Source organism: Brienomyrus brachyistius, unplaced genomic scaffold (assembly GCF_023856365.1).
Source record: "Brienomyrus brachyistius isolate T26 unplaced genomic scaffold, BBRACH_0.4 scaffold66, whole genome shotgun sequence".
NCBI lineage: Eukaryota > Metazoa > Chordata > Actinopteri > Osteoglossiformes > Mormyridae > Brienomyrus > Brienomyrus brachyistius.
The window spans coordinates 77,390-96,533 of NW_026042341.1; the positions used below are offsets into that span (position 1 = coordinate 77,390).

General features: G+C 37.0%; 1 protein-coding gene across 4 annotated transcripts in view; it reads left to right on the forward strand.

Moving 5' to 3' along the window:
- The window catches only part of LOC125725390 (adhesion G protein-coupled receptor F5-like), an 83,952-nt gene that overhangs the window by 52,693 nt on the left and 12,115 nt on the right, over positions 1-19,144 (forward strand). The gene's annotated exons all lie outside the window — the stretch shown is intronic.

Sequence of the window (19,144 nt, forward strand, 5' to 3'; positions counted from 1 at the left end):
TATCTTATATTAGGACATAATATTAGTCACCTTTGCGCTATTACGCATCCGAGTGATTTAAAACTGAGATGAAATTGGTTTTCTTTATTTTTGTTTTTGTGTTAAATGCATATATGCCCATATCACATAAAAAAAATTGTATCTCAAACCCCCTTTGCTACCCATTACGGCTCATTGTAAAACTTGGTTAATTTATTTAGGGAAAAAATGGCTCTTTGCTTTAAAAAGGTTTGCCGACCCCTGCGCTAACTTCTATAGAAAATCTACATTTGTAAGCAGGCAAAAGGAGTTTGTGTTGTACTATGACAATATTCACTGAAGCCTGACAACCTTGGCCTTGAATTATTAAATGTAATTTAGCGCAACTTCTAAAACATGTCAGTCCACAAAATTACAGAAATTTTAGACTTCTGTCTTACAAACACATGGTTTTTAAATATAAATATCTTTAGAACAGCTAATTTCAAAACCAAGAATGCATTAGCTTTTAAAATATAAAACACTGTTTCATACACTCACCAAACCTTAGTTTTATTTTGATAGCAATGAATGTGCAGACCAAACCAACACTGTACAATACATATATTTTATACATTCATGAGTTACTAAACTTTTTGTGCGTCTTCTACTGGCCTTCGCATGTCATTTGTAGCTTTTGCAAAACTCCTGATATGGAATGTTGATTATCTAGATATACAACTTACTGATAATACAGTAAAATTTGAAGGACATACTATATAACAGCCAACTAAAGATGCTCTGAGGTTTAACTTGTGACTCAGCAGGGATTAGATTCAATATATATATTACTAAGGATTTACAGTCATAAGGACGATTAATATTGAGTGCAATTTTTCTTGAAACTGCCAATGTTCATGGAAGAAGAATGAGCATAAAAAATATGAAGAAACAGTTTAAAATAGACCAGTTTGGACGGGTTCCTGACACACACTTATTGTGTTTCAGGAAGTGCAGTTTTTTTTTCACGTCATTCACATCTCTCTGTTGCAGTCACAGGTCTCCTTGTTGTGCTCTTCACTGCCTGCAACAGGTGTCATAAGTGAGAAGGCTACGTGAAGTACAACACAGAGAACAGTGAAGGTAAGCAAAGCTTCTTACGTGCTTTTAATGCTGCACATGTTCTGGTTTCAGTTACTGATAAATAAATGGAAGCATTCTGTGTTTCCTCTAGGAATATTTACATTTTCCTTCAGATTTCAATACATGGTGATCTGTGAGGTAGATTTCATTTGTTTACAATAATCATGGTCACACTTTACTTGAGGGGACATGAATAATGTAGTAGCAGATGCTTACTTAATGCTTACTTACATCCATCCATCCATTGTCTAAACCGCTTATCCTACTGGGCCGTGGGTAATGTTTACTTAAAAATACTATTTAGCTAAAGTACAGATGTGGTTATCTTCGGACCTCTTGTGCAATGCACTTTAACCAAAGAAATAGCCCACGGCAGTACATCGTGACATTTTGCAGTAGCTAGCTTAGTCCTACAAGTTTCTATGTATCCCTAGAAATGAAATGAAGAAAACCTGAGGTAAAATATACAATGGTCACAGAAAGTCTTTGAACGCTTTCATAATTCTGTAAAAATTTATTGCAACATATCTGTACATATCTTCCATACATTTTTTTTATTAAAATGTGAAATTTTTTAAATTCTTTTCATGCAACTGGTCTTTCAGAATAATAAATTTGGGTGTCAGTTTTTACTACTTGATGTCATGCCATGGGGGTGTAAGGCAGGGAAACGTGTATGGAAATCCAAAGGTATGGGGGAAACTGAATTTATTGGGGGTGACACATTCAGGAACCCGGAGAACTAATGACGTTAATGACCAGACTAAGGAAATATTCACAGGGAAGCAATGAAATACACAGAATCATTAGACAAAACTAGAAACAGCTGATAACCAGGAGGATCCCAGACAAGGTAAACGAGGGGGCGTGGCACATAGGAGGAACAGCACGATCAGGGCTGTGAACCTCCCTCCCCGAAAGGCATGCACGGGGGGTCGGTTAAGACCCAGGGACAGATTTGACAACATCACCTAGAGGGAGACAAATGCAAGAACATCAGCAGGAACAGCAATGACTCGCAGAACAGGCATAAAGATGGCAACAATGACACTAACCAGCAAAACATGGGGAACAAAGACAGGCACAAGGGCACCAAAGACGGAAACACAGGACCTGGGGCAACCAAAGGAAAAGAAGACCAGGGGGAACACAACTAGAGGACAGACTAACTGGAGGGACAAAACCAGCAGGGGGCACCCCGAAGCGGACATGAGGACGGACCACTATAGGAGGTGAGAAGGGAGTTGGAGGGACTGCCAGAGAAGGCGAGGAGGTAGTCAGAGCTGCAGCAGACAACTAAGAAGCGACAGCCAGTGGAGGCCCAGGTGACCAATGAGCTGTCACAGGGGAGACAGCAGGCTACCAACGAACCATCAAAGGAGGAGTTCACTTCAAATTTCACTTTTAGCTCTTTAAGAAATTACTGAGGTCCAGACCTCGGTGACTCATATCTGGCTACGACCCTAATTGGGAGTGTTCCCCACATGAAGACATGCCCATTCAAGACGAACTCACAATGACAAGCAAGCATAGGACAACACATACATCCAGATGGAAATTGTAACACAAGGTGGTCGAGTTGCAATCTAATTGAGTGTGAGAGACCTACCAACAAACACATGGACGATCGTGATCTTCCCGCCGACTTTCACATTCATTTTTAAAGGCCCCCTTGCTCAGTATCTCTTCCCGGCCATCCGTGTGCCCTCTGAAGCTGTCCAACAGTGTTATACCGTTGAGGCAGCTAGAAGATGTGGTACATTAAGTAGCTGCTACAAGAGGACAACACAGGAAAATTAATTTCTACTTAGTGAGGGGAAAGAAGCATGTTTGCATATTGATTCAGATACTAAGTTTTGTAATATTTCAAGACTTATAGCTAAGACCAAGGAAAGATCAAGACAAAATGGGCTCAAGTACAAGATTGAGACCAAGACCGGATCAAGTCTGGTATTGATGTTGGGTGATCAGGTCCCTCTCTGTAAGCTTATGTGGCTACCATTTCTCAGCTGATCTTGTTCCCAGGTGGTTCCACTTCACAATCACTTCACTTGCGTTTGACCAGGGCAGCTAGCAGGACAGAAATGAAGAGAACCGACTTGTTGGAAAGGTGTCCAATGGTGTTCAGTGAGTGTGCCAGGTTGACTAACATCTTCTGTATGACCATCCATTCTGCTGCCATTGTTTGATGCTGGAGAATGCATGGCTGTGTGCTTAATTATACACCAGCGTGTCAGCAGTGAGTGGGGCTCATGTACCCGTTTCCTGTACTGTACCCGTTTCCTGCGTGTACCTATACTTTTGTCTGTATAGCATTCATTGAATGTTGCACTTTTATATCAAAAATATGGATTCCTGAAGATAATCTGTATTGTAACTCTATGATTAGAATTACAATTTAGTGATTAATTGTCATTGCTGACACAACACAGCACACAGTGCTCAAGGTACCTCAGCGGTGCCCTGGAGGTCAGGAATTCAAAACGGCAATCTTTAAATTACAAGTGCACTTCCCTAACCATCAAGGCACCACTGCCCACATAACAGATATAACGATCTACACGTCAAGTGAACTAAAACTCAGATTTTCATTAATCCTACCTATCTCTTTATGTATCAGAGAGTTACATTTTACATTACATATCAGACAGCTACATTTACCTTACTCACACATTTAGAATTTTTCTCAAAAGTATGTTTTCCTGGTGTCCTTATGTAACACAGCTTCCTAATAGGTACAACAAGAGTATGCATGCATATCACCTTTTCTGCCACATTTCTCAGTTGAAAGTCCAGTTCCTAATCCACTGTATCATCTGATTTCTGTTGTTCAGTGAATACAGAAAGGATAGTTGTGTAAGAAATATTCAGAAAGCAGCTGTCAAGACAAATACCTTGATAAACATTTATCAGGGGTGTGGTGACCTTATCATCCATTGTCATTCATTCATGCTGAAAGTGAAAATGTTTGAGCAAAGATTAATACAGATAAATAGCTATCTTCCTTACTGTACAGAGATTAAGAGGACAACAAATACTAAATAAATTTAAAAAAAACTCAAACATAATGAGAAAGCTGTATTAAATAAAACTGTTCTGTGAATTTTAATTGCGGAAGATTTAACTTCAAAATCAAGTTTTGAAAAAAAAATGTAACACACATTCTTTCTGTTTTGATCTAGAGATGGCAATACAAAAGCTGTCATTAATCACCATCTTGATGGTAATATGCATTTTTGGATCTGAAGAATTCATGGAAAGCCCACATTATCTTTCCCGGGTAAGTGATCTTTACACTAAAGAATTCTCTCACACTAACACATTCATTTTAGAATTTTCCCTCAGAGTAATAATTAAACTTTAAATAAGAAGTAAATGTGTTGCACTGCCACAGTGAGGTCAAGGCAGAGAACAGCCGCTGCCCTGCAGTGCTATTTGAAAACTGACTCTGCCAACTGGAACTGAGGGCTGCGGCAAACTGTGAGCTGGGTTCTGTCTACAGTCAAGTTTCAGCCACAAGCATAAAAGTGAAGAATCAAGGATCATTATTTTGTTGGTCAGGCTTTAATTCTTAGATACTCATCCTAGATTAGATTATCTTAGAATATCATCCTTTCTTTTTGTTTTCTGGTACTATACAGATGTTGCAATATGTCACTGTTTCATAGGGAACTTGCTGACGACAGTGACATTTAATACTGTATTAATTGGCTAAGTGGGTGACCTCCAGAGCAAACGATTCGATTATTTCCCTCAGGTTCATTAGCAGAGGATCATCCTTTGTTTTCGTTTTCTGGTACTATACAGATGTTATAATCGATGAACAGACATGTTACTTTCTTGAATTTTTGTTGTATCATCAACAGATTCACTGAGGGTTATTACAGATTCGGTCATTTGTGTAGGAGAACAGCAACAAAGGGAGTATGCCTACTTTGACGACTGACAATTATCACAGATCCAGATTCCCCTAACCTCACTTATTGTCTTTTCCCTGTCCAGAAGTTAGTGGTCTTCTGCCAGTTGGAGTTAGGGTAGTTTATAGTGTTGAGGTTCAGGGATGGTGTTAGTAAATGCTGAGCTAAAGTTTAAAAGCAGTGTCCTAACATACCCCAGAGCAGTTGAGGTGTTGAGGGACGTAATGTAGCTGCATTTTGATGGCATCACCCACAGATCTGTTGGCCTAGCAGTGTACTTCAGCCAGGCGAGCACCAGTCTTTCAAGAATGTCATGACTACAGAGGTCATAAAAGAATAACCATTTTACAAAACACAGAAAAGATAAAGGGAAGAAGAATGGTGTTTTAAAAATGTGTTTCCTTCACTGAACCATTATTTGCATAAGTATTAGTTTCCAGACACTAGGCAGTACTAAATAGTATTTCTTCCCAGCTCTTCTGATGCAGTTCTGAAAGATGTAGGATATTTTTGCTTTTCGTAACTTTGTCCAATTTGTCCAATAAAGGTTGAGTGGGGGGCTACTGACTCAGTTCCCTCTAGACGTCTTAATAAACTATGAAGGATCAAAACAACTATGGTGATAATAGATTTCCATGCCATTGAAGAACCCTGTAATAATCATGCCTGGTGCAGCAAATATGTGCAACATAAACGTGTAACGTTGGATTATCATTAAGGAAGGGATCTTGCATTTTTTTAAACATATATTTTTAATATTTATATTTCAGGTAACAAACATTGATGGCAACTTTTCAGCTGTAAAAATCAGGCACAAAAGAGAAGGTAAGGAAATGTGTAATGATTGACCATTATGAATGAGCTCCAATGACAATGTGGATGAATGCTGTCATGTTTGGCTCATTTCATGCTACCAAATACTGTTCTATTTTGAGCAGTCATAAGATGAAAACAAAAAAATGTATAAACAAAATTTCCACAGCATGAATGATTAGGCTAAAAGGGTTGGATATATGTTTTATTCCTTCCTTATGAGGTTTCTCCCAACCCACTAAACAAACAACCCGGTCTTTACAATTATTCCTTGTATGCAATATTTTTCCTAATTAAAAAAAATAAAAAGTGACATTGATTATACAGAATTTCAGAACATTCAACTAAACAGACATTTAGTTTTGTCTATGAATTTCTCTTGCCTGAAATATTCTTACTTATGGTACCACTTTCAGAAAGCCTCAGTATCAGCATAGTTTTTCTTTCTTATGCATGTTCTCCCTCAAAATACTCCTAAATGTAACAATTTTTTTCAGCAGCTAATGTCTGAGAATGATTGTAGCTAACCTGAATTTTTCTCTTCCCTCCACAACCATTGAACCTCCTAGATTTTCCTCTTAGCTAATCATCCAGTTGTCCTTTCTGTCTTCTGTAGGTTATGTAACAAACATCACCACTGCAGGTAATACAACAGTTGGTATATATCGGTCTTCATCAGATCCTGTCACTGATTCCCATATCATCTGAATCTGTACATTTAGGGCCAGATTTGTTACACAGTGTGAATTAACGTGGGGACGCAATCAAAGTAAAACTGGGATTGACCAGTGCTGGCACAAACCGTCAGTAAATCTCGCCTTAAATAATTACCAAATAGTGTGCACATACAATTATGAAATCAATCATCGACCTGTAGCCCCTAGCATGTCCGTACTATCTCCACTTTTGGACACCCTTATGCTCAAACATGGTATTTGTTACGGACAAACCATGCATTGCACAGAAGTCCAGTAACAGAACACCACTCGGGTTCAGATCAGGGAGTCCGTTCCTCCCAATCACCCCCATCCAGGCCACACTGTCATAGCCCATGTGAGCATTGAAGTCCCCCAGCAAAACGATGGAATCCCCTCATGGTGCGCTAACCAGCACACCACTCAGGGAGTCCAAGAAGGTCGAGTACTCCGAACTGTCATTTGGTGCACAAGCGTGAGGGAAACAAGACCTTGCTAGTATTATTTCTCATCAGGGGTCTTGTTGGATTGCTCTTTGTCTGGCTCCTCACCTGGGACCTTTTTGCCTTGGGAGACCCTAGCAGGGGCAATTGCCTCCAACAACATAGCCCACAGGGTCACTGAGGCATGCAACATTCTCTACCACAAAAATGTGGCAATCCAAGGGGGAGTTAATTTATATTTACATTATAACGTATATATGTAGAAATCTCCTGTAGCGATTAGGATCTATTATGTTATAATAATAATAATTCTATTATTATAATAAGAATATTGGAAATGAATAGGGCCACTAGATGTTCCTTAATCAAATATGAGATGTGAGTTCACAATACGATTTTCTCATGATTTTTTAACAGAATGAGTTGCAGACAAATTTCTTCAAAAATATTCCTTTATCTTTCTATCTTTCTGTGCAAAACATGTCCTCTTCTTAACAGTGTAACTGAAATTGAATAAAATACTGTTTACAAAAAAATCTGATATCAAAATAAAAACAAAAAAAAATCTTCAAATAAATAAACAGTAATACTTTGCAGTAACTGCACCTTCGTAATGCTTTTATATCGCATTCATAAAACGTTCAGTACACCTTCATAATGTATTAATTAAGTATTCAGAAATCATTCATAAACATCATGCATGTATACCTATACATCCTAACATCCCTTAACAGCCATAATATACTTTAATAACAAACATTATATAATAATAACAAACATTATAATTGTATAATCATGTAATGTTTCTTATTAATGTATATTAAAGCTGCTAAGGGATGTTAGGATGTTAAAGTGTACTTGCATGCTGCTTATGAATGTTCTATGAATGCATTATGAAAGTTCACTTAATATGAAGCGTTACCAAATAAACTAAGGCTTGCATGTGCAGCTTTTTAGCATGATTTGCCCTTTTAATAATCTTCGCTCTGGAGGTGGTGACTTGAGCTCACTGTGGTGCCAGTGGACATGCTGAGGCATGGTCGTTCTGCTATTTGTGTATGTTATCAGTCTTTTACAATGTTTGCACACGGTTTTTGTCTTGTCTCGCCATTTTTTTAACCGCTGATTTAAGATCGGGGCGGAGGACGGGGGCTGTCCTTAATTACAAATTTGCTTGCCATCTCACGTTTGGTCAAAACCAAACAGTAACGTACGAAATCGACGTGAATACGTCATCGAACTAACATTGTGAAATCAAATGTAATAGTAAATCTATTACTTGTAATATTATTTTCTGTTAAGTAAGGTATCGTGAAGTACTCCTAAAGTAACAATTCATTTTCCACATCAGCCGGTTTGAATCGTCATACATATACTTTCATTCTCCCAAAGGAAATTACCTTTACTCAAGGTAATACTTCAGGCAATATAAGTACTGATAAACAAAATTGTGTTTAATTGACAATACTCACAAATCCTGCATACTCAGTGTTTCAGTTTCTTGACTTTATTGACTATAATTATAGACTAAGGCTTGATTTTTAACCGATTGGCGATTCATCATTACATAACTTAGACTTAAAAGAATATCAGACCTGAACTGCCTTCCTGTTATCAGTAGCATGGCATAACTAAAACTATCCTTAGTGTCCTCTGCTGTTTAGAGTTCCACATGACATGATGGAGAACGTTACTTATTGGCTTCTGTTTTCAAGTATGTTTGACTTTTTGCGTCTAAAATATTTTTGTCTTGCCTATCTTACAGCTCCCATAATTGAATTGGACTATGACATTCAGGTGACCGTGTCAGATATTGCAGTGATAAATTATCTGAGGAACCTTCTTGCAACAATACCATTCCCATATTCTCTGACTAACAACTTTGAAGTAACTGGGGTGAACATAACAACAGGTAAAAGCAATCGCTAGGAGAATGTTTCCTCAGCATTACTTTCAAGTGATCTACAGTAACAAATATTCTAAGATATCTAACTAAGTGTGAGAAAATGTATTACTCTTCAGACTGCATTTCATAGTCATTTTGATGGGTTCCAAAATTTTGAAACAATTCTTCCTTTCATTACCTGAGGAAAAACGTAATCATGCTGATATGAATAAATTGAACCCAGTGATTACATCTATCTCATTCTTGTGTCCTCAGTTTGTTACCTGAATGGTCGTGGATACCAGTGCATGTGTGAAGAACAGTTTTCCTGGTCGTACGACAGTTGTGTTGCGTACACCCCTTGTGATGACATCATTCAAGGCACATGCAGATGCATCAATGGAATACCGTCTGATGGACAGTTTTGCCAACCACAACTATGTATGAACGCATCTTGTTCCATCCTATTATTGACCTTCCCAATCGCAAAATCATACATATTTGTGGATAATATTTAAATTTAGATTTACATTACACGTTGTTTTATCTATAACTCATCTACAAAATTTGGACTGTGTCATATTCACAACATTGCATATATCATTAAAATTAGTTGAACATAAATTAATAGGCAAGCTAGAATTTACTTAATCAAATGTGAAAATACTACAGCAAACTTTCCCTAAACAGAATTTCAGAGCAAAACTTGTATCCTGTTATCAACAGTGTAGCAAAGCCAACAATAGTCTTTGTTTCTTCTATTCTTTTAGTATTTATCATGGTATAATGGACAATGTTATTTCTTGAATTCTGTGTTTAAGAATGATTGAAATTTTCCTTATATACCTTTGTTGTTTCGCAACATTGCACAACTCAAAAACATAAGCAGATTGGAAATGAAAAGGCAGGGTAGATTTGTCTCAATTAAAATATAGGTACTACACTAAATTAAACCAAAACAGACTTTCTGAACCAAACTCACATGCTGTTTCTTGTGGTACAGCATAGCAAACAACATCTGTTGTGTCTTCTGATCTTTGACCTCTTTGGTGATACATCTAGAAGCATAGAAAATTTCAGAACATTCAGAGCTAAACTGTCATTTAGGGTAGTTTGCACACATTTCTGTTCACTGAAATATGCCCTTGATCTCGTGTCACTTTCAAAAATCCTTAGCATCAGCTTACTGTTCATGGTGTTCATCTACCCAATTGACAAGACTTTTTGGAGAAAAGAAGAAATTCTTAGTTTTACTTTTCATATGTTCTAATGCTGACTTGTGTTTTTGCTCTTAGCACAAATACACTGACTACCTAGATAAATAGCTTTAAACTTTTCTTCTGGCTGCCTAAGACCTTTGCACAGTTCTGAATATCTGATGGCTTCAGCTGTCTCTTGTTTCTAACTGAAACTTTTACATGGTAAAACCTTTACTGTACATCACTTTCTAAAGATCTGTGTAAGTTAATTATTTCCTTTATCTGTATGTTCTCCCGCTAAAGTATCCCTCATTATAAATTAAACTAGTACTGTTTTTCGTTTTTGTACAATGTGAAATATTTCTTGCACAGTATCTGAGAATGCTCTTAGTTAGACAGACCTTTTATTTCTTGCCAAGCATTTAAATTACCTACCTGAGCTAACTTTCCAGTTGTTGTTTCTGTCTTCTGTAGCTTCACCAATAGCAACACCGATTCCAACCACATCAGCATCTGGTAAGTATGTCATTCTTCATATCCTCTCATTCACTCTAGGATAATATGGAATATTTACATTTAAGAAATCTAACAAGTGAAGCATACAGAATTTAAGAATTCTCTTAACTAAACAGACATTTAGGTTTGTTTGCAGATATTTCTGTTCACTGAAATATGCCTTTGATCTCATATCACTTTCAGAAATCCTCAGTATCAGCTTATTGTTCATGTCATCTGCATGTTCTTCCCAAAAAGTACCCTTAAATATCTAAGAATGTTCTTAGCTAGCCAAACTTTTTCTCTTCTCTCTACATTCATTTAAACTACCTAGAATTTCCTGCTAATTATTTTCATATAGGCAGAAATGTAGTTTTGTTTGCAAGAATGGCTATAGGCAGAAATATCTCCTTGTATATGTATCACTTTATGATATCTCTGTCTCATTTCAGTCTTCTCCATGTTATCCCACTGAAATACAGACATATTTTCTAATTCTTTCCTTTATTAGTCTCAGTCATTATAATTAAGAAGCATGTATGGATAGTTTTGCAGAAAACAGTGTGAATTAACGTGGGGACACAATCAAAGTAAAAGTTCCAGTGGGATTGACCAGTGCTGGCATAAACTGTTAGTAAATCTCGCCTTAAATAATTACCAAATAGTGTGCACATATAATCCAATAACTTTTTCAGGTAAGCAACAATTTAGTTGTATTTACGGGAATGGGTGCAGCCTGAAATATCCCCTTGTGTTTGTGACATTTTCTGACTTGTTAAATAACACTGACATCTTCCTGTTTTCTCTATCTACTCCCACTGAAGTAAACTCATGTTCTCTGATTCGTTCCCTTATCAGTCTGTTTCATCACATTAAGGCAGCATGACTGATTAGGTTTGCAGAATTTGATTACATTTTTATTTGTTCCTTCTATTTCTCCCTTAAACAAAACTAAAGGAACAACCCAGTCTGTGGAATTATTTCTCATTTCCCATATTATTCCTTAGTCATTAAAATAAAAAAAAAACATTGAAACATACTGTCAGGATCTATGGCGATCTCGCTGGGTGAACGGGTGATCGGACGGGCAGGTGATGCTAGCAGAAAGCAGGCAGGCAGGCAGAATACAGGGAAATTGGGGTTTATTAGGGAGTAGGGTTGAACAGGATGGACTACGGGTACTGACATGGACTAGCATCAAATGATGCTAACTAACATCAATGACAGACAAGGAACAAAGGCAAGACATGGACTGAAATAGACAGGACTGGGCGAAAATAATCAGACACAGCTGGGCTAGATCGGGGAAGCACACGTGGATAATCAGAGGGCGTGGCACACACGAGGATAATCAGGGGGCGTGGCACACACGAGGATCGTAAGAGCTGGGCATATGACACATACATTATACATTATACATTTTCTTACATTTTTAGGATATTTTATGTTTTCAACATTACATTTCCTATAATAAGAAGACGATTGGAAATAAATAGACATATTAGATGTTCCTTAATCAAATATAAGATGTGACAGCAAACTTTGACTGAAAAGAATACGAAACCTGAACTGCCTTCCTGTTATCAGTAGTACAGCATAACAGAAACTAGCCTTAGTGTCCTCTGCTGTTTAGAATTCCTCATGACATGATGGAGAACGTTACTTATTGGCTTCTGTTTTCAAGTATGTTTGACTTTTTGCATCTAAAATATGTTCGTGTTGCCTATCTTACAGCTCCCATAATTGAATTGGACTATGACATTCAGGTGACCGTGTCAGATATTGCAGTGATAAATTATCTGAGGAACCTTCTTGCAACGATACCATTCCCATATTCACTGACTAACACCATTAAAGTAACTGGGGTGAACATAACAACAGGTAAAAGCAATCGCTTGCAGATTGTTTCCTCTTCATTTCTTTCTAAGTGATCCAACAAGAATTCTAAGATATCTAACTAAGTGTGAGAAAATGTATTACTTGTCAGACTGTCATTTTGATGGGTTCCAAAAATATGAAACAATTCTTCCTTTCATTACCTGAGGAAAAATGTGATCATGCTGATATGAATAAATTGAACCCAGTGATTACATCTATCTCATTCTTGTGTCCTCAGTTTGTTACCTGAATGGTCGTGGATACCAGTGCATGTGTGAAGAACAGTTTTCCTGGTCGTACGACAGTTGTGTTGCATACACCCCTTGTGATGACATCATTCAAGGCACATGCAGATGCATCAATGGAATACCGTCTGATGGACAGTTTTGCCAACCACAACTATGTATGAACACATCTTGTTCCATCCTATTATTGACCTTTCCAATCGCTAAATCAGACATATTTGTGGATAATATTTAAATTTAGATTTACATTACACATTGTTTTATCCATAAATCATCTACAACATTTGGACTGTGTCATATTCTCAACATTGCATATATCATTAAAACTAGTTGAACATAAATTAATAGGCATGCCAGAATTTACTTAATCAAATGTGAAAATACTACAGCAAACTTTCCCTAAACAGAATTTCGGAGCAAAACTTGTATCCTGTTATCAACAGTGTAGCAAAGCCAACAATAGTCTTTGTTTATTCTATTCTTTAACATTTATCATGGTATAATGGACAATGTTATTTATTGAATTCTGTGTTTAAGAATGATTGAAATTTGCCTTATATACCTTTGTTGTTTCGCAACATTGCACAACTCAAAAACATAAGCAGATTGGAAATGAAAAGGCAGGTTAGATTTGTCTCAATTAAAATATAGGTACTACACTAAATTAAACCAAAACAGACTTTCTGAACCAAACTCACATGCTGTTTCTTGTGGTACAGCATAGCAAATAACATCTGTTGTGTCTTCTGATCTTTGACCTCTCTGGTGATACATCTAGAAGCATAGAAAATTTCAGAACGTTCAGAGCTAAACTGTCATTTAGGGTAGTTTGCACACATTTCTGTTCCCTGAAATATGCCCTTGATCTCATGTCACTTTCAAAAATCCTTAGCATCAGCTTACTGTTCATGGTGTTCATCTACCCAATTGACAAGACTTTTTGGAGAAAAGAAGAAATTCTTACTTTTACTTTTCATATGTTCTAATGCTGACTTGTGTTTTTGCTCTAAGCACAAATACACTGACTACCTAGATAAATAGCTTTAAACTTTTCTTCTGCCTGCCTAAGACCTTTGCACAGTTCTGAATATCTGATGGCTTCAGCTGTCTCTTGTTTCTAACTGAAACTTTTACATGGTAAAACCTTTACTGTACATCACTTTCTAAAGATCTGTGTAAGTTAATTATTTCCTTTATCTGTATGTTCTCCCGCTAAAGTATCCCTCATTATAAATTAAATTAGTATTGTTTTTCGTTTTTGTACAATGTGAAATATTTCTTGCACAGTACCTGAGAATGCTCTTAGTTAGACAGACCTTTTATTTCTTGCCAAGCATTTAAATTACCTACCTGAGCTAACTTTCCAGTTGTTGTTTCTGTCTTCTGCAGCTTCACCAATAGCAACACCGATTCCAACCACATCAGCATCTGGTATGTATGTCATTCTTCATATCCTCTCATTGACTCTAGGATAATTTTGAATATTTACATTTAAAAAATCTAACAAGTGAAGCATACAGAATTTAAGAATGTTCTTAACTAAACAGACATTTAGGCTTGTTTGCAGATATTTCTGTTCACTGAAATATGCCTTTGATCTCATGTCACTTTCAGAGATCCTCAGTATCAGCTTATTGTTTATGTCATCTGCATGTTCTTCCCAAAAAGTACCCCTCAATATCTGAGAGTGTTCTTAGCTAGCCAGAACTTTTCTCTTCTCTCAACATTTCCTAGAATTTCCTGCTAATCACTGCTAATCAAAATCTCAGTATCAGCTTATAGTTCATAATTGATCATAATGATCATTGTCTTCTATATGTTCTTCCCAATTTAATAAAAAACATTTATCCTGTAAAAAATGTTTCTGTAAAAACAAACTAAATTTTCTGCCATCGGAATGAGAAAAACAACATTGAATGAACAATGAAGAGTAGCTTTGTTTAAATGTCTTCATTGTGTAATCAATTCTGTTTTTCCTGTGAGACTTATGAGTTGTGCCCAGCAAATGTAAAAGGTTGTCTGCAATGTTAAATTGCCCCCCACCCCCAATATCTCTCCTACATGATTGCATGTATGCATTTTTCAATGACAGGCGATCATGGAAAACAATTTCTTGATTAAAAAAAAGTTTTAATTCTCAATTAATTACCATTTGCTTTCATCTTTTAAAGATTTTACATTGGAAATGTCTTTTAAAATTCTACTTGCCTTTGACCAAAATTTGGCTAATTCATCAAGCTCAATGTTCAAAACATTTAAATCAGAAATAGGAGCAACTGTAAGTATACATTTCCGACATTCAGACACATGCAACACACACATAATGGTTAAAAAGTAATTTAACGTATTTTATATGTTTGCCATGTTATATTTTTAAAGCAAAAGTTTCAGTTTATAATTCTGTGTATTACTCTGCTATACAACTGAAGAGTAACATGCTATCAGCATAGTACATATTGATTTACTGCTTTAAGAGGCAAAAAGCAGTTTGCTAATTATGCATTTTGATTAACATGAAATTTGTTCTTTTACCCAGCTTAGAAAAAATTACCAAACTTTAAGTGGTTTTGTTGCAGTCTATGTCCTTGGCTTCAGGTAAGTTTTCTCCTTTAAGCACAAATTTAAGTATTCTGCTTGTTTTTCTGTTCTTTATCATTATTATTAGTAGGAGTGTAGTAGTAATAGTAATATTTTCAATAGTAATACTAATACTAGGGACGGCATGGTGGTGCAGTGGTTAGCACTGTTGCCTCACATCTCTGGGACCTGGGTTCGAGTCTCTGCCTGGGTCGCATGTGTGTGAAGTTTGCATGTTCTCCCCATGTCATCGTGGGGTTTCCTTTGGGTACTCCGGGTTCCCCCCACAGTCCAAAAACATGCTGAGGCTAGTTGGACTAAATTTCCCATAGGAGTGCATGTGTGTGTGAATGGTGTGCATGTGTCTTGCGATGGGCTGGCCCCCCATCCTGGATTGTTCCTTGCCTCGTGCCCATTGCTTCCAGGGTAGGCTCCGGACCCCCTGCGACCCAGTAGGATAAGTGGTTTGGAAAATGGATGGATGGGTTATTACTCATTATTTCGGCAGTTTAAATGATATTCCTGTATTTTGTTTGTCAGGAGTGGCAGTGTGATTACAGACTTTGTACTGCAGACAAACAGTGTGAATTCCACTGCAATTGTCATACTGAACAGTAAGGTTGCAGTGGCTCTTCAGGCCCAGGGTTACAATGTTGACCCAAGTTCCTTCAGTGGAGTTATTCAAGGTAGGATTAAAATCACAGCCACTAAATGGTTTGTCACTGCAGACAGATATACAAAGTTTCACTTAAAACAATTGAAAATGCTTTGACTAAGGTGATCATATTAGACATTTTTTCCATTTAGTTGGTCCATCCACACTGAAATGATCATTTAAATTTTTATTAAGTTTATTATGGGGATCACTGTAATTACAGTACAGTGGTTTAATTTCATTATTGATAACAACCAATAAAAATATATTGCATTTTCCAGCTGCAAGTTAAAAATATTTCCCCTTAAAAAATTTCTACACAGCATAAAATATGAAAAAAAATTACAATGGGAAAGGGGTTAAGTCAATGTTAGGCTGCCTACCGACTGTCATTTATCAATCATGTGCCATTTGGAGAAACACAAACTAGTCTAGCCAGGCAATATACAGTTACCCTTCACATCCATGAACTGGACATTCATGATTTCTGTTATTCATGGGGTGGCTGTGAACAGTTAAACATAAATATTTCTGGAGCTTGTTGAAAGATGGCAAACTACACATAAGCTAAAAACAATAATAAAAACGGATATAGTATTTGGATAGTATATTTGGATATAGTACACAACAATTAGTGATATGTAATATTTGTTGGTATAACTGCAAACTGTTGGTTATGTAATAACGATCTGAAGTGTACGGGTGTGAAGTGTATTGTCCAAGCTCATTTAGTGCACTGCCAAATCCATTTATGCTAGTTCAGAGGTTGGCAACCTTTTTAAAGCAATGGGACATTTTATCCTAAATGTCTGACACAAGATTTACAAAGAGCAATGGATAGAGAAGAGGATTTGAGACATGATTTTTTTAATGCTACGTCGGTACATATGCATTTAACACAAAAAAACAAAACTTACAAATACTTACAAAAAATAACGAGAAACAATTTCGGGGCGGGGAGAGGGGCTCCCAGTTTTAAATCACTCGGACGTGTACAGTAACAGCACAAAGGTGTTACTGTATGCAGATATGACTTCACCCTAACCCCTTCTTTCTGAGTGAAGTTCATTTGGCTCTGCAGTCGTTTGGCCTTCACTCTCTATCCACTTCACTGCTTGTAACTGTGCTGGCTTAGCAGTGCAAAATGTGCTCATCACTCTGAACTCAGCTGGCTATAATATGTAAATTGGGCAAAATATAACAATTTTACGAAGATCTGTGAAGGCGTAGTGACAATTTACTATGAAAAGTGTATGAAAGAATTAGGAATCCCAATAAACTTTGAAGCCTACATCAAATCTCGGACACTGAAGACGAAAGCATATAATTTGACCGGAGATGTACTCTCCTCGTAGCGAATGAATTTGAGGAACATGTGAATTGTGCCCTTGAGAGGTAAAGTGGGCTATCCCACAAAAACAAAGTTTTGAGAAAATGAGCTCCAAAATAATTTTTTTTTCAAAAAATCAGTGTGTCTATACCCTACAATTGATATATATCATAGGTAGCACAGAGGTATGACTTAGATAATTACAACTTATCCAGTTGAAAACATTCAATAAAAAGGGGGTAGGGGTCTAAAATGTGGGATAGCCCACTTTACCTCTCAAGGGCACAAATATGCAGTTAAGACATCACAGAAGCGTGCAACGGACCGCCTCGTTCACATATAACTAAAGAAATATCTAAATAAAAAATTATATTAACCCATAAATAGATTTGTATTTACGAAAGCATTATTATAATACGTTAAGACAAGAAAATGTGAATGTGTCTATCGTTCTGAGAATAACCTCTGCCTCGTGCTCAAAGAACCGCAAAGGCTGCCAATCCCTGTGCTAGTTTAAGGCAGGGGAAGCAGTTGTAGTCCCAGGTGCATGGTTCAAAAGAGTTGTACTTAGTCTCTTAATTACTCATTGGTGTGTTTGGGGCATAACATGCTATAAATCAAACACAGTGTCATCTCCCATTCCCTTCAAAAGCCAGGTACACTTGCCCCTTGGCAGACTGATGTTACAATGGTGGATTTGCCAGATAGCAAAAATAAAAACATTTCTCTGCCATTTAAAATCAAATAAACCAATCCGAAAAGGAACAGGACAACGAGAAACAGGCGGACCAATTAACAAGCTTAGAACTAGGGAATACTACAAACACTAAAAAAAAAAAACTAACACTCTGGAAATACCATATGATAATTTCTAAATAATGCAAAGAAGACCAGAAGTGAACAGGAAAAGAGCAGGGCAACCAAAAACTGGGAAAACAGAAAATAAACCAAGAAACACTGGTAAACAAAACTAATAAATTCAGTGGAAACTGATTATAGTGATCAATATAAGGGGATGGTCATTAAAACTGATGTTCTTTTTCTTTATGTGTCAGACAGATTACCTGTGGGGGCTCTAGAATAAAGTATACCAATGTTTCACAACTGAGTCCTTGGGGACCCCCAGACAGTCCACATTTTTGCTTCCTTCCAGCTCCCAGCCAATCAAGAACTCAAAGTACCTGGTACAGTACAGGTGTGTTAGGTACTGGGAGGGAACAAGAAAATGGACTGAGAAACAGTGCACTAATATTTTACTTATGGCAGATCAATGCTTGCGTTCAGATGGTTGTTGGTTCGTATCCCATATCCAACAGAGTAACCATATCACTGTCGATCCTTTGAGCAAGGCCATTAACCTCACTTACTCGAGGGATGCTGGGGGTTTTGTGCAATGCACTAGCAGATCTGATTGTTACTGCATGATTGCATGCTAACAGCTTGTCCCCTCCTTATTTCTTTAAGGAAATCAGCCTTTTATAAAGAACTATGATATTATATATCCTGGTACCACTTTGCAGCTCACTTGTGTGGTTCCAGTAACTATGCAAATTGGAACTGGATCATGGTCTATGAATGGTCTGCCGGTGTCAAACACTGCAAAGTATTCAATCACCAATTCACCTCCCACACTGACTGTTCAGGACATGGGCGGTGATGACAATGGTGAGCAGATTACCAACTTATTATTTTTAGGTTAAAATTAATCTGATGTTAGTGAGTATTAATGCACAGTAAAGAGTGCAATAATGATGGTATTAAATGGTGAGTAATGTGGTATAATCTGTTTGTGGATTAAGTTTATATTACTTTATATGTTTTGATGTTGTGGGGACCATTTTCCAGGTCCCCGCAAACATCTGTGAATGAAATTTAAAAAGAGAAAATGCCAATGGTTTCGCATTTTGTTTG